The sequence below is a fragment of the Pseudorca crassidens genome, chromosome 21, assembly GCF_039906515.1.
Source record: "Pseudorca crassidens isolate mPseCra1 chromosome 21, mPseCra1.hap1, whole genome shotgun sequence".
Taxonomy (NCBI): Eukaryota; Metazoa; Chordata; class Mammalia; order Artiodactyla; family Delphinidae; genus Pseudorca; species Pseudorca crassidens.
The window spans coordinates 34087219-34104072 of NC_090316.1; the positions used below are offsets into that span (position 1 = coordinate 34087219).

General features: G+C 34.8%; 1 long non-coding RNA gene across 1 annotated transcript in view; it reads right to left on the reverse strand.

The window, feature by feature from the left end:
* Positions 1 to 16854, reverse strand: part of LOC137216091 (uncharacterized) — a 207966-nt gene that overhangs the window by 16723 nt on the left and 174389 nt on the right. The window contains exons 6-7 of the long non-coding RNA XR_010939589.1: positions 10166 to 10268; positions 9848 to 9956 (exon numbers count right to left, since the gene is read on the reverse strand). This is a non-coding gene — a long non-coding RNA (uncharacterized lncRNA). The remainder of the gene's footprint in view (positions 1 to 9847; positions 9957 to 10165; positions 10269 to 16854) is intronic.

The following is a 16854-nucleotide window of genomic DNA, read 5'->3' on the forward strand; positions in this document are numbered from 1 at the left end:
AGCTTGTCTGTTGACTCAAATGCACGGCCTGGGTTGTGAGCCTACACCATCCAAAATTAGCCCTACTTTAACAGAAATGTCATTATTACTGGAATAGTATTTATTGACCTCCTCGGGGAAAGGTAATTTTAAAAATCCTTAAATTTTGAAACAAAAATTGTTTGTCACAATTCCTTTTGTCATACAGCATAAAGATAACAAACATGTTAATATGTGAGTACAAATTATGAGAAATGATGCATCATACTTTCTTTTCGTTGCACAAGATATCTGAGATTCTGGCTTCTTGAAACAGTCTGTATTTGCAATTACTATGCATTTTTGATGTGTAATACAAAATATTATGCCATTGGTTAATATTGTGAATAGTTATTTTATGCTTTTTATTTCTTTTTGTAATTTATCTGTTTCCTTTTTCTACATTCAAGGAGAGAGTTATATGTACTGTAAATTTTTGCAACCTCTCCTTTATATATCCTGTACCCTTTTCTCTATTGCCATCATAAATATTGTTTGAGAATCTAGATTTTGCTACTCTCAATTCTCAGGTTTTCATATATGACCATTCACTCTGCCCCAGGGGATAAAGCATATGACCCAGGCCTAAATTAATCATATTTAACCAAAAGAGCCCTAATTGATATGTTAACATGCTACTAGTGTTAAGTAGGAGGGCAAAAAAAAAAAAAAGGAGATATTGTGGTTTTGTTCAGAGATACAAAAGTTAGATTTCAATTCACAGCATTCACATTGGCCGAGAAAAAGTATTAACAAACTTTTCTGAGGTATGAGAAATTGCATCTATCAATCCTCTTGTTGGAGTTTATATTAGTGTATCCACTTTGGAGAGCAATTTGGCATCTAATAAAGATGAATATACAATTATGAATGTTCCTGCATTTTACTTCTAAATATATAACTCAGAAGTGATTTTGCCCGTGTGCACAAGAAGATACATACAAGTACACCATTGATTTTTGGGGTAATATCCTTAGCTAAATATCCTTCATCAGAAGAGTGGATATATCCTACTATATTCATACACTGGGCTATCATGTAGTATTAGTTAGATTGGTATTAATGCAACTCATAATCCCTCAGGTGTTAGTCAGATTTTGGCATGCTGTGCTATACAACAAACAGTCTACACATCTCACTGGTTTACAACAAATGGTTATTTCTTACACAGGCCACATGTCCGCAAATATAGATATGCCTGCGGGACTCTGCGCCATGTTGCAAGCCCAGTTCAGTCAACTGTAAGAATGTTGGATGGATCTTATCTCCAGAGATATACCTTCTTTATATTTTAATCTGTTTAATTCCTGTCTTCCAATGCAAAATATTTTAAATATTTATTAAGATAGCCTACCTACAGACAAGTGTACATATCAATGAATTTTACAAAGGAAACAAATCTGTGTAACTAGAACTCAGATCAAGAAATTGAACATTTCTAACATACCCTAAGCCTCATTTTGCTCTCTTTTTCAATCATAATCCCTTGCCCCTTGCCACGCTGGGTAATTACCATACCACCATCTTTATTTTAAAATTACGGATATGCTTTGCCTCATTTAGAGTTTTATTTAAATAGAGTCATACTGTATGTATGTATGTATGGCTTCTTTTGCTCTGCCTTATTTTCAAACTCATCTGCGTTATAACTCATTGTCGTTTCTATGTGGTATTTCTTTAGGTAAATACTCATTCTACACAGTTCCTGGGGATTTGGATGCTTCCAATTTTAAGCTATTATGAATAATGCTACCATGGACTTTCTAGTACATATTTTTGGGGGAACACATGGGTTTTGGGTGTATGTTTTACCCTAGTTATGCCTGTGTTCAGCTTTGGTAAATAGTACCAAATAGCTTTTCAGAGGGATTGTACCACTTTATTCACCAGCTGTATATGAGAGTTCCATGTGTTCCTCATTTTGTCTTTACTGCATCTTTCTCTTTATCATTTTAGTGATTCTGTCGGGAATATAGTATTATCCTGTATCTCATTTATATTTGCCTTATCACTAACGGAGTTGGGCACATTTTTGTACATTTATTTGTCATCTGAATAAACTCTTTTGTGAATTTTTTTTGCAATTCCCCCCCCCCCCTTTTTTTCTTTTGGGGCAAACTGTCATTTTAAGTGATATTAAGAGCCCTTTTTTATATTCTGCGTTTAAGTTCTTCTTATAGTATACATATTATAAATGTTTTCTCCCATATTGTAGATTGCCTTTTCATACACTTAATGACGTATTTTGATGAATGCCTATTTCTAATCTTAATATACTCAAGTCATCATTTTTTGACTTAAAATTAGTCCTTTCTGTAGCATCTTTGATAAACTCTTCTTATGCCAAACTTATGAATATGTTCGTCTATGTTTCCTTCTATAGCTTCATAGTTTTGTGTCTCATATTTAGGTCTGTGATCTATCTGAAATATATTTCGGGGTATGGTGTAGGATCAAAATGCATTTTCTGTTTATGAATGATATCCAGTTAAACTAGATACATTTACTGAAAAGTTTCTGTTTTCCCAGCAGCATTCTAGTACAGCCTTTTTCATGTATCAGGCGGCTCCACATGCTGAGTTTGTTTTCGGACTTCCTATTTTCTCTTGATGTCTGGTAATGTGAACCATCCAGTTTTGTTCGTCTTCTTTATGAAAGCTATAACTGTTGCTGACCATTTGCTATTTCATGCAAATTGTATAAACTGATCGTCAATCATCAGCTCCTCTCTAAAAGTGGATGAAATTTAAATTGGAATTTCATTGAAAATATAAATTCAATTGGAAAGGTCTGATATTTTTATAGCTTTAAAATTTATATAAACATAGTATAATCTTCTATTTAAAATAGAGGTCTTTTAAAATTTCTCTCAAAATTGTTTTCTGGGTTTCAGGTTCCTGCATAGTCTTTATGAGACGTACCTAGGTATTTTATGTGTTAAACATATTGAAAATGATGTCTCCTTGACAAATTAATTTTATAGTTATAGTTGAGAAATAGAAATAAAATTGATTCAAATATTAACTCTTTTCCCAAAAACATTGCCAAATTAATTATTGACATTTAATAGTTTGGCTGAAGGTTTTTTAGATTTTCTAATTATACAATTCTGCCATCTGTAAATAATGGCAGTTTTAGTTTCTTTCAAGTTTTCATAAATTAAAACAATTCTTTTTTTTTTTTTTACCTTAGTGCACTATCTTGGATGTCCAGTATAGAGCTGAATGCAATAGTGATAATGGATGCCCTTGATTATTTTCTGATCTGAAGGAAGAAATATTTTAATATTCAATCATTAAGATGATGCTTACTATAGGTTTTTGTACCAATTATTTATAATATTAAGAAGGTTTTATTGTATTCTTGGTCTGTGAATAAACTTTATCATGAATGGGTGTTAGGTTTTTACGTTTTTTTCCATCTCTATTGAAATAATCATACATCTCACTTTTCCATGAATATGGTAGGTGTGTTATACTGATAACTTTTCAAATATTAAATCAGTGTTGTGTTTCTGGAATAAACCCCAAAATTGATAAAATAAATAGTATTTTGTTTAAGGCATGTACATTCGTATTCACAAGAGAGATTGGTTGGTAATTTTCATTTCTTATAATGCCCCTGTTATTGGGTTATATATCATGCTAAAGACAACCTTACAAAATATTTGTGCTAGTATATTCTGTTTTTCTTTGAAGATTTTTTTAAGACTAGTACTTTTCATTTTCAAATTTTTGTGGGAAATTTATTAGTTATTAACAGCTTCAATTTCTTTAATACATAGCCAACCCTTCAGATTTCATATTTTGTGCGTGCATCAATATTGGTAAGCTGTATTTTTAAAATTTTCCCCATTGTATTCAAACTTAAAAATTTAATGACTTAAAGTGGCTCTTCATATCTCTATATTATATTTTCATGCCTATACAATATGTTGCAAACCATCATTTTAATTGTTTGCCTCATTTCACTCCATTTCTTTGTTACTGATATCGTATGTTTACATTTTTATGTCTTTTTGAGAGTTTATCAATCTTATTAATTTTTTCACTGAAGGAATATCAATCTTATTATCTTCTCAAAGAGCCAACACTCTGTTGATTTGTTCTATTGTACTTTCCTTTCTATTTCATTAATTTCTGGTTTTCCTTTAGTATTTTCCCCTTCCTTCCTTCCTTCCTCCCTCCCTCCCTCCCTCCCTCCCTTCCTTCCTTGTTCCTTTTCTGTTGTTTTACTAGATTCTTGAGATGGGAGGTCTGCTTTTAGATTTTCAGCTTTCTTTCATTGCTAATATATGCATATAAGATCAAGAAATATCTTAGAAACACTGTATTAGCTGTATTACCCAATTTTTAACAGATCCTCCCTTCATTATTTTCTTTAAAACATTTGTAATATGCATTGTCATTTATTCCTGACTCCTGGGTTATTTGGAAGTCTATGGTTTAATTTCTAGGCTACTGGAGATTTTCCAGATATCATTATTTGTTAGTTTTCACATTCATTACACTCTTTTCAAAGACCACTCCTTGTAAGATTTCAATTCTTATAAAATTTTTAAACTTACTTTATGGCCCATATACAGCCCCCCTCCAACAATTAGAATCATAAAACTCATCCCAGTTTTATTTATTTATGTATTTCTGTTTCCAATATGTTGGAAAAGGTCATTCATTTGAATTTTAAAATGGCAGACTGCCCTTTCATAAAAGAAGCAATAGCCTCACTTTGACACTTCAGATGGTTCCATCTTTCTTTGTTGTTTGTTTGCTCATCTCCCTACTGATGACTTCTTCCACAGAGGCTCCCAACAAAATGTTGATTAAGTGATGCCTGTAAGCTGATTCTAGACCATCAAATTCATTTTTGTTATAATCTCATTATTCTATATCAAACACTTAGAATTTGTGAGGAGTAAAAGTGTCTTTACAATTTGTTTTATTGGAATCACACAAATCAGCAGAGGATTGAGACTTCTTTATTCTCTTGATATTTAAGTATTTCTACATTAATAATATCAGTGAGTCTTATTTTAGCTATAATGTCTTCCCCTTAATAAATTATTCCACTCGCAAATGGTCCAAGGCAGAGCCTTGTCATATGAAATTCTGTACTCTAGTCAGCCATGGCATGAAGATTCTCCACAATGCTTCCAATTTTCTTTCTACTTTTAATGCTGATACTCTGTATTTACTAAAATATATGGTCAGTGACTCTAGAATCATTAAAGAATGATATTCCCTTAATGATCATTTAAGTAAAAGGTTTTTTAATATAGTAACCAAATGTTTCTAAGTGACACCAAAATCAATTAGATTAACTTAATTGCTGGTCATTTATTTTCTGGCATCAAGTCATGTTTTTACCCATTAGTCACATATAGGAATGGAAAGCTACTGGGATCCGGTCTTCAGACTGATTTGTGTTTGCTTGGTGTTTCTGTATGTGCTGTTTTTAATTAATCGAATGCAATTGTCAGAGCGTTCTCCATTTCACCATCACTCCCCTGCCTCCCCCTTTTTTTAACAGAGATCTATTCCCCATTAGCCCTTGCAGGCATGTGAAAGTGAAATCCCGCATAATTGTTTTCCCTACACAAAATGGTCAAGATTAAAAGAGAAATATCAGATATCTTTTTTTTCAATATCTCTATTTCAGCAGATACCCATTGTGAAGCCAGAGCTGTGTAACTATCTGATTAATTCGAATTGATGGGAACCGTCAAAGTGATTTTTAAATTAAGCTGAATTATCTACTTAGGTCTTAGTATGCTATTCATCACAAATTTGTGCATTCTCAGTTTTGCTATATCTTTGTATCTTAAACAGTACACGATAATGAGAAGGGCTATATTTATAATAACAGTCAGAAATCCCATTTATTGTATGAACAGATAACTCGATGTTCTGAAAATATCGATAATTTGAGCAATTATGAAATCTTATGTTTATTTATTTTACCATACTCTAGAAAATTCAATTCAGTTCAGGTCAACCTAGATTTCCTGCTAAATAAATTATGATTTTAACTTTTCTTCAGTAACATAAAGATAATTTTATTCATTTAATTGGTTATGCATTCATTTCAAGATCCAAGCAAAATGTGCAGTGATGATAAACACAAAAGTTGAAAAGATAACTTGTATACAGTGCGGACTAAGAATGCCGCCTGCCATATCAATAAACAGGATGGATGTCACAGCCATCAGCGATTGCAACAACTCCTGATGGTGAGCCCTGAGGGAAGTCAGGAAGGAAACAAGGAATGCCCGCCATCTAGCAGCCACCAGACTGCAGTCACCCCTGAGGGTGCAGCTTGAGGAAACTGAGGATGAGAAAACACAGGGTACTACTGGCCCCAGTTAGCTGAGGTGCAAAGCAAAGATTCCAGTGAGCCCAGACTCTTGCATCTTCCCATACATAGAAAAGTGCTAAATTCCCTAACTTGAGATATCTGGTTTTCTTTAATTAACAAGAATCTTTTGGTGTTCTGACTACCCGACCTTTGTTGCAAAAAAACAAAGCCTGCCCTCCTCAGAGCAGTTTTCTTAGCGCTATCTGAGAGGCTGGCTCCTGGGCTTGAAGTCCTAAGAATGTCCACCGGATATAACATAACTCTTAACTTTTAGGCTGTGCATTTTTTTCAGTGGACTGAAGTAGGTTAAATTATTAAGGTAAAATATGAATCAATATTTTTTTTTAGGAATATAGAGGTCATTGAGTCTGACAGGTTTATTTACTTTGATATGGGGCAGATGTTATAGAGTAACTTTATAATAAGTTAAGAAGATAGATAACCATTATGTTGAAACACTTATAAAATCTGTTATTAAAAGCCATGTTTGCTCTTCAAATATACTTGCATGCTGATGATACAGTGTCTTCAATATCCCCACCTTATCATAAAAATGTTTACATCAATTAGGATAAAAATAATATTTCTAAGAATATGAGAATATTAAGAATTTTATATTCTTAAATAAGTTATACAAGAGATATCAGCTATAAGCGTGCAAGTAAATTCTGGTAAAATTGATTTCTATCCTTTTATCCCTGGCCTTTAGATTATTGTAGCGAAAAATGTATTGTCTTTGAATTAATTGAATCTTTGTAAATACAAAAAAATGAAAATTATCTTAGAAAATTATTTAACATCTGATAGCGGCAAAGCATTATGATTTTCATGAAACGGTAGCAGAAAGGTAAATGTGCCAATACAAAGGACAGTAAGACTCACTGCTTAGAACCTTAAAGTGCGGTAACATAATTAACATTTTTATTGGAGTCAGAGAAGAGCAGAATTTATTTTGTAGAAAACTGTATCAGTAATGTGGAAGATAAATTTGAGAAACTCTTCCAAAAAGCATATTCAAAAGACAAGGACAAAACAACATAAATGAAGAGAAATGTGAAAATACTAGACCAGAAATACAAAATAAGAATTCCAGATGCCCCTTTCCAAAAAAACAGAATTAACACAGCTGAAGAAAATTGCTTTGCTTTGCTTTGCTTAGTAGAGATTTGAGGAATTCCACATATTCCCAGAGGACTTTGGCTCTGTCCTTAGGCAGATTGTGTTAAAAGTGTTTAAGGGGCTTCCCTGGTGGCGCAGTGGTTGAGAGTCCGCCTGCCGATGCAGGGGACAAGGGTTCGTGCCCCGGTCCGGGAAGATCCCACATGCCGCGGAGCGGCTGGGCCCGTGAGCCATGGCCGCTGAGCCTGCGCGTCCGGAGCCTGTGCTCCGCAACGGGAGAGGCCACGACAGTGAAAGGCCCGCATACCACAAAAAAAAAAAAAAAAGGACTTGGCATCATGCCTGACACACAGTGAGGACCTAACAAATAGTGGTGAGTGTCACTAATCACAATTCCACAGAAACCCAGAGCTAGAAGGAACCTCTGAGATCACCTGACTCAGTTCTTTGTGTAGATGAGGAAGCCGAGACCCGGAGGTCAGAGGGAATACCGGAATCAGGGTTTCCTTCAGTCTATCCCAAAGACCTTCCAGCCCACACTATGTACTTAGTACTATCACTCTCCTCTGACAGAGCTCAGGGTCAGTTTGGCCCTCTGAATCCTTCTGCACCCCCCCCCCTTTCCCCATTCTGATGCCGGCTGCAAAGCCCTGGGTGATTCCTCGTTGGGGTAGATTTCTATCCCTCGGAGGTGGCCTCCCCTTAGGGAGGATCATGGCAGACAGCAGCGCCAGCTTTCGCTCAGCATGCGGGCTGCCACTCTGTGCAGCCCTGTACTCGGGGAGCCACAGCGAGAGCCAGCGCTCCTGGCTTCGGTGCTGCCCTCGGGGCTGAAAAAGGCTTGTTGTGTTTTTTGTCATGAAGATCAAATGGCCCTTTTATGATAACAGGAAGAGTACTGTCTTGTTTGCTTCAAGAGTTAACACAAGGACATGAGGAAGTCAAGAACGGTATTTTCACAATATGTAACCAGAGAGATGCCACCTTTGTGTATTTAACAGAATTGTTAAAAATACTGATATGCATAGTGTCTGTGTACTCATTTTTATATTAGTAGGGAATAAAACCTTCCATGTTTATAAAAAATGTATCATATGGCACTTTTTAAAATAAAAAATATATTAGTTTAGTCACTAAAAACACATTTATTAGGCTCTTACTATATACATTAGAAATGGAAAAATGAATAAGGTATAATTGGGGGAATAGATTACTTCCTAGTATGGGAAAATGTATCTTAGGGGAAAAAAAAAAAAAAAACCTAACTAAAATTACCATGTAATAGCAGGTATAATATATTCTTTGTCATACAACTTTTAACCACTGTCACAAATTATGAACAACACTCTTACTAATTCTCTTAACATTCATCTTTCCCATTAGTTTCTTCATCATTGCATGAACCACTTTTCAATAAGCAAAATATTGGGCTGGCTAAAAAGTTCGTTCAGGACTTTCCGTAAGAGGGTGCGGAAAAACCCGAACAAACTTTTTGGCCAACCCAATAGTTTCAGTAATACATGTTTTCCTCCATTAGAAATATTTGATACACAATGGTTTTTAAATCCATGTATTATGCTATTACTTGAAATTTTATCCAAAGCCACGAGTACTTGATCACATATCTTTCATACAGTTATGTTCATTCATTTTGTATACATAAGTCTGTACAGAGATATATATGTGTGTGTATGTGTATATATATTCTCCACAGTATAACCACCGAATGTATGTAATGTATTGATTTTTAAAATGAGATGTTAAAATGTCTGTGTACTATAATGTAGAATCCTTAGGAAGAAATATTGGTTGTTTTGACTTCTATATTTAAATACATTTCATCAAAAGACATTTATAAGCATTTGAAACTAGTATTAATTGGATACTTTTCTAACATTAATGGTTGACCATTAACAAATCTTTGACTTCTACCCTATAGTAATAACACATTGAGGCAAGAAAAGTGGGGCTCATTAACCTGGTGGAGACAGAAGTTTCACTCCTCCCTCAACCTTCTCTGACACCACATGCGGGAGGGTGTGGGATGCAGAGGACAGGAGCATCTCATTACCCTTGTTACTTCAGGACCAAGGTGGGAATCTACGCCTTTGCCTGCAGAGGGAGGGGAAGAGTGTTTAGACTCTGTGTGTGTGTAGTGTGTGGCTGGAATAGAGTTATTGTTACTGCATAAATATTTTTTGTCCTTCAAGACTGGTCCTTTGGCTAAAGAAGGTAGGTTTGTGTACTTGGTTGTTTTTTTTCTTTCTTCACCCATTGTATTTACTGGTTGGCTGATTTCTCTACCAAACACAGAGTCTGTGATAAATGAGGTAAAGAGAAAAACCAAGGAACTCACCACCATGCTGTTCCTGTTCCCTGGGTCCCTAGGTAGTCAGTTCATCTTCTCTCCTTTCAGAGTCTGCTTGTGTTTTGTTTATATATAACATCCAGGTATTTCAGCTGTACTGGGGGAGGAATAGGGAAAAACATGTCTAACCTTTCTTTCCCACAAAAGGGCTTTTTGAACAACTCAAATATAAGGGGGACCCCCTGTATTCTAAATTTTGTTCATCTAATAACATTCACAAGAAAATCTCTCCTAGTCTGTTTGGGTTGCTACAACAAAAATACCGTACACTGGGTGGCTTATAAACAACAGAAATTTATTTCTTACGGTTCTGGAGGCTGGAAGTTTGAGATCAGGGTGCCAGCATGGTCTGGTTCTGGTGCAAGCTCTCTTCCAGGTTGCAAATGGATGACTTCTCCTTGTAGCCTCACTTGGAAAAGATCAGAGAAGGGAAGTGGGTTCTCTCGTGACTCTTATAGGGGCACCAGCCACATCATGGGGGATCCACCCTCATGACCCTTATTATGTCCCAAAGTCCCCACCTTTTAATACCTTCACATGGTGGATAGGGTTTCAACGTATGAATTTTTGAGGGACACAAACATTCTGTCTTTAACACTCTCTAAACCATACCTTTCTCTTTTGTAAAATAGGGGTGTTAACTATACTGACCTGATGAGGTTGAGATATGAAAAAGATAATTCCTACGAGATGCTAAATTTTCTGGCACATAGTAAGTCCTTAATCCATTCCAACTGCCAATTTTATCATCACATTTTTTTGTTTGCTTTATAGTTAATGTTTAGCATATCACATGCACTTATTTATAAGGGCCTCTCTTTTTCTATGAGCTGTTAATAACTTTTGCTATTTTTTCAATCAGATTCTTGGACTTTTTTGAACTTTTTAAAGGCTTTTATATTTTAAGGATGTGCCAATATAAACTGTATCAGTAATGTGGTAGATAAATTTGAGAAACTCTTCCAAAAAGCATATTCAAAAGACAAGGACAAAACAACATAAATGAAGAGAAATGTGAAAATATTAGACCAGAAATACAAAATAAGAATTCCAGATGCCCCTTTCCAAAAAAACAGAATTAACACAGCTGAAGAAAATTGCTTTGCTTTGCTTTGCTTAGTAGAGATTTGAGGAATTCCACATATTCCCAGAATTCCCAAAATTCAAATTTCCTGTCCTCTGGCATGAGCTCTGACACATAAGGTCACAGAAACTCTCTAAATACTGTCAAGTGAGCACACTGAAAAGTAAATCAGTAAGTCTGATCTGGTGATTTAGCTTTTGAATATGGGGAGTACATCAAATCTGTAAAATATTTATTTTGAAATGTATTTTCTGACACAGAGAGAAATGTTTCATTACAAAATAACCTTCCTGTTTAAATGGCAGTAAGTACTTTTCTGGTACTTAGAGAATTTTTTCAGACAAAAATTATGACCTTTGAAAGCATATGCTACATGTGGACAACAGATGAATCTTTTATAAGCATAACTAAATTAAAAGAAATTGAAAAATTTAGAAGGCCTGAATCTTTGGGCTAATTTTATTTTGTGAGAGTATCATAAATAGTCCTTCCGTGTTGATAAATATAGCAAACTTATGAGCATGAATACTCAGTCATTAGAAAAACATTCATAGTTGATTCAGCAAATTTTTCACAGGTTATTATCCGTGATCCAGATTTAAAAGGATAATAAAGATGAAAAGATATAATATCAATGGTGTTTGAACTTATAGCCCTTATATAATACTTTTTTGAGTTGTACTATTTTTAATATCAATTTGTACATTTGTCCTCAAATTTTTTTTTGACAGCTGCCTCTCAAACATGTTACACGAACACAGTGGAAAATAAACTTGATTTACAACCTAAAATATTCCAGAATTTGTTAGCTGTCTCATTTTAGAAATTATTAGAATCAATAGAAAATAGGATACTGTATTACTTTTCAACATTCGCATTTACTTTTACCATCTAAAAGATCACGTAAAAAATATCATGAAAACTCAAAAGCTTCTTAGAAACTTTGCAGCACAGAAGCACTTGAAGCATAACAATCTTTCCCTTTGATTATTAAGTTGGCTTGTATCACACAGATTTATGGTATTATGTATCTTATGTTTAAAGCAACAGACTTCAGAGTACTCCTACTCAATACTCTTTTATATCATGTATTTTTTACTAGAAAATACATTTAAGTGTTTGGACATTTGCAAACCTCCTCATAATAAACATAGAAAATGCAGTTTATAAAAATGCTTTCAGCTTAAGTGTAAAAATCATGCCTCTTGTTCTGATTTTTTATAAGTAAAAAGATGAACACATTCTGAATTTTATATTTTTATGTATAACAAAGAAATTTTCAAGCAGAATGATCTGTCCAATTTTACGACTTTATAAATCTCCATGCCTGTGTTCACTTTACTTTTTTTTTTTCCAAATCCGAAATGTACCTTTAGAAAAGATTTTAATAAAATAAAGTTAGAGTATCTCACAAATGTATTTGTACCAAAACTTTTCTCTTATTAGATTATTTATAAAAACAGTTGAGTGAAAAGTTTCTGTTTCCGATTATACTATTTACAACTGCTAACATGATTTGTACTTATATATTTATGTTCATTTTCCTCTATCAATAATTATTGGTTAAAAAGTGATGTTTTAAGTATCAAGAGATTTTACTTTTTTATAAATTTATTTATTTATATATTTTTGCCCACGTCGGGTCTTTGTTGCTGCACGCGGGCTTTCTCTAGTTGTGGCGAGCGGAGGCTACTCTTCATTGTGGTGCAAGGGCTTCTCATTGTTGTGGCTTCTCTTGTTGTGGAGTATGGGCTCTAGGCATGGGGGCTCAGTAGCTGTGGCTCGCGGGCTCTAGAGCACAGGCTCAGTAGCTGTGGCGCACGGGCTTAGTTGCTCCGCCGCATGTGGAATCTTCCTGGGCCAGGGTTCGACCCCGTGTCCCCTGCACTGGCAGGCGGATTCTTAACCACTGTGCCACCAGGGAAGTCCCTACCAATAGATTTTAAAGTTCAGCAAAATACATTTTCTCAACTTCTTAATATTTTTGAAGAGTAGTTTACACTACAAGTATGTTAAATAATTTCTATATTACAATATGATTAATCACATAATAATGTTATAAATATATAAACATGTAATTAATAATATGTAATTTTAGATAATCACTATATTATAAAGATAAATCGCAAATATCATTTTTAAAGAAACATTATCTTTTGGGGCTGATACAACCTTAGCATATTGTGTCACAGAAGTCGTAACTCAAAAGGAAGGGAAGGAAACAACTATTTGCAGAATTTTAATAGGTGCTTCTGGCTTTTAGCAATCCCTAGTATTCACAGACATTATACTCTCTAACTTATAAAAACCATAAACCCAAAATACAAAATTAAATACACTTGGAAAATAATATAAAAAATGGGAAATGCACAATGAGTCTGCAAGCTAACGAAGGCACTAATGCGAAGAAACAGGTGGCAGATCGGCAAGTGGTCCTAGGTGGTTTTAGGTTAGTGAATTTTTCATGCCCTGGGTCTCCCACTCCCACATCCCTGCATGATCCTAAAGTTGATTTTGCCAGTGCACTTATAGATACATACAGAGTATAAATAGGAGAAATAACTTCCATGTATTTTGCAAGAGCAGTGTCTTATCATTTAAGCACTTAAAAGAGTCCTTAAGAAAGCGCTCAGCCTGTAATTTATTGACGGCTAAGGAGATTGGCATGCTATCTGAGAAGGTCAGGTCATGCTAAAATGAATGAAAAAATAAAGTGAATGAAAAAATAAGTTGAGTGCTTGGCTTAATGTAAACTTATGATATAATTAAAAGATAGGTTTCATTTAATAGCTTTTGTTGGCATCACTTAAGATGTATTAATTTGTAAATATTCCTAATTGCCTAAGAGAAGGTGGTATCATATTGTGAGAAAAAAAATAATGATGATGAAACTAGGAAATAAAGGCCTGCTTCCTCCTAGCTATGATATTAGATATCCTTTTGAACTTTTTGAATTACCATTTTTTGGCCTTGATTCCCTTATCTATAAAATAAGTATTAGACTGAAAAAAAGTCACTTGGATTTTTTTAGCAACTATTATGTGCAAAATTATGTGCAAGCCACTTGCACCTCTAGGAATTAGTCTATGATTCTAAACATAGCATGAGCTCATGTGCAGTCTATGTTTATAGCTGGAAGGACCTTAGAGACAGTCTAATATGGAGATAAACACTTTGTTCATACACAGTATTAATGAGACCTATTGAGAACAGTAAATAGAGAACACATTAACTTACAGTCCCATTTTGCATAATTATAACTAATTATAGTTTTTAGACTAATGATCTTAGTCATCAAGAACAATGTAATTGTAATAAAGCTTAAGAAACATGACAAATTGACACCATTCTATTATGGTTCTTTCATAACTCCCTGGATATCCGTTTTTAATTTCTTTCATGGGCTATTCTTTTTCCACATATCCTTTAAACGTCAATAGGAGGTACTCTGACCTCAACTTCCCTGATGCAACATTCTCGGTCTTTTCACTTCTGATACTTCAGATTTCATTTAAATTAGCCCATGAACACCCAAAAATCTAATTACAAGACAGTGACCATTTCTACATCCACGTCTCAGTCCCAAACCTTTGGATATCTCCTTTTGGACTTCTACGAGGAACTTCTAGAATATGTCCAAAAGAGTAACACTCATCAATTTACCACCAAAGCTCTTTGCCACTTTCCCTGTCTCAGTTAATATGGACAGAGCTGCTCCAGTCTGTAAATCTGGATTCCAAGATTTTTCTCACATCCCATTCGAATTACCATGCATTTAATCATCAACACTTCTCAATCTTCATCTTAACTATAATTTACATTTTATCTTTCTCTCTCTTGCATGTATCAGATGTATTTTTTTGTCTGTGATTCTACATTAGCCTTATAATCTGATTCCTATTTCTGACCTGCCCCTCCACCCAGCTTTGAAGTTTTGGTGTCACCCCCAGGTGTGAACTTTGCAAGATGACATTCTTTTTTATTTTTAATTTAATTTTATTTATTTTTTCATACAGCAGGTTCTTATTAGTCATCCATTTTATACATATTAGTGTATACATATCAATCCCAATCTCCCAATTCATCGCACCACCACCTCCACCCCACTCTCCCCCCTTGGTGTCCATACATTTGTTCTCTACATCTGTGTCTCTATTTCTGCCCTGCAAACTGGTTAATCTGTACCATTTATCTAGATTCCACATATATGCATTAATATACAATATTTGTTTCTCTCTTTCTGACTTACTTCATTCTGTATGACAGTCTCTAGATCCATCCACGTCTCTACAAATGACCCAATTTCATTCCTTTTTATGGCTGAATAATATTCCATTGTATATATGTACCATATCTTCTTTATCCATTCATCTGTTGATGTGCACTTAGGTTGCATCCATGACCTGGCTATTGTAAATAGAGCTGCAATGAACATTGGGGTGCACGTGTCCTTCTGAATTACGGCTATCACTGGGTATATGCCCAGTAGTGGGATTGCTGGGTCATATGGTAGTTCTATTTTTAGTTTTATAAGGAACCTCCATACTGTTCTCCCTAGTGGCTGCATCAATTTGCACTCCCACCAACAGTGCAAGAGGGTTCCCTTTTCTCCACACTCTCTCCAGCATTTGTTGTTTGTAGATTTTCTGCTGATGCCCATTCTAACTGGTGTGAGGTGATACCGCATTGTAGTTTTGATTTGCATTTCTGAAATAATTAGTGATGCTGAGCAACCTTTCGTGTGTTTGTTGGCAATCTGTATATCTTCTTTGGAGATATGTCTATTTAGGTCTTCTGCCCATTTTTGGATTGGGTTGTTTGTTTTTTTGATATTGAGCTGCATGTGCTTCTTGTATATTTTGGAGATTAACCCTTTGTTGATTTGTTTGCAAATATTTTCTCTCATTCTGAGGGTTGTCTTTTCATCTTGTTTATAATTTCCATTGCTGTGCAAAAGCTTTTAAGTATCATTAGGTCCCATTTGTTTATTTTTGTTTTTATTTCCATTACTCTAGGAGGTGGGTCAAAAAAGATCTTGCTGCAATTTATGTCAAAGAGTGTTCTGCCAATGTTTTCCTCTAAGAGTTTTACAGTGTCCAGTCTTACATTCAGGTATTTAATCCATTTTGAGTTTATTTTTGTGTACGGTGTTACGGAGTATTCTAATTTCATTCATTTACATGTAGCTGTCCAGTTTTCCCAGCACCACTTATTGAAGAGACTGTCTTTTCTCCATTGTTTATCCTTGCCTCCTTTGCCATAGATTAGATGACCATAGATGCATGGATTTATCTGTGGGATTTCTATCCTGTTCCATTGATCTGTATTTCTGTTTTTGGTCAGAACCATATTGTCTTGGTTACAGTAGCTTTGTAGGATAGTCTAAAGTCAGGGAGTCTGATTCCTCCAGCTTCGTGTTTTTCCCTCAAGATTGCTTTGGCTATTTGGGGTCTTTTGTGTCTCCATACAAATTTTAAGATTTTTTGTTCTAGTTCTGTAAAAAATGCCATTGGTAATTTGATAGGGATTGCATTGAATTGGTAGATTGCTTTGGGTAGTAGAGTCATTTTCACAATATTCATTCTTCCAAACCAAGAACATGGTGTATCTCTCCATCTGTTTGTGTCATCTTTGATTTCTTTCATCAGTGTCTTATAGTTTCCCGAGTACAGGTCTTTTTCCTCCTTAGGTAGGTTTATTCCTAGGTATTTTATTCTTTTTGTTGCAATGGTGAATGGGATTGTTTCCTTAATTTCTCTTTCTGATCTTTCATTGTTAGTGTATAGGAATGCAAGAGATTTCTGTGCATTAATTTTTTTTTTTTTTCCTGTACACGGGCCTCTCACTGTTGTGGCCTATCCCGTTGTGGAGCACAGGCTCCGGACGCAAAGGTTCAGAGGCCATGGCTCGT